The 511-nt window shown below is 39.9% G+C and overlaps 1 protein-coding gene across 1 annotated transcript in view; it reads left to right on the plus strand.

The window, feature by feature from the left end:
* Positions 1–511, plus strand: part of map3k22 (mitogen-activated protein kinase kinase kinase 22) — a 38430-nt gene that overhangs the window by 32521 nt on the left and 5398 nt on the right. The window lies entirely within an intron of this gene.

Below are 511 nucleotides of genomic sequence, written 5' to 3' on the forward strand. Positions count from 1 at the left end.
AAATGCGGAGGGGACAGAGCCAAGTTTGTGTGTGACTGCTCAGCACGGCTGCACCGCTGCGGTTGACCGATAACACAGATGTGTATAAGAGACAGATATTGTCCTGTTTAACATGAATATTAAGATGTGTATAAGAGACAGCCATCATTATGATGCCAAATTAATTATTTGTGTGCAGGACACCAAGAGGCAACCTACAGCAATATTGTCCTGTTTAACATGAATATTAATATTAAGCTCGTTGCTCTACGCTCGGATCCAAACACTTATTATGATTTCATCTTGCTCCTGAAACTCATTATTCATTGTGACTTATATGATTGATCAGTTTCTGACGTGGTTTTCAAAAAAGGCGGTGTCATTGGTGCAAACAATGGGTGTGGAGTTCCCTGCACATCCGCCAGTAATGTAATCATCGGTCTTGATAATGATTTTTCTTTCCTTTTTATGTAGAAATTGGCTCGAGATTTCAGGCGACTTTAACAAACGTACATTACTAATGAGACAGGAC

Source organism: Seriola lalandi, unplaced genomic scaffold (assembly GCF_002814215.2).
Source record: "Seriola lalandi dorsalis isolate HSWRI2012SDOR001 ecotype SW California unplaced genomic scaffold, Sedor1 jcf7180002054351, whole genome shotgun sequence".
NCBI lineage: Eukaryota > Metazoa > Chordata > Actinopteri > Carangiformes > Carangidae > Seriola > Seriola lalandi.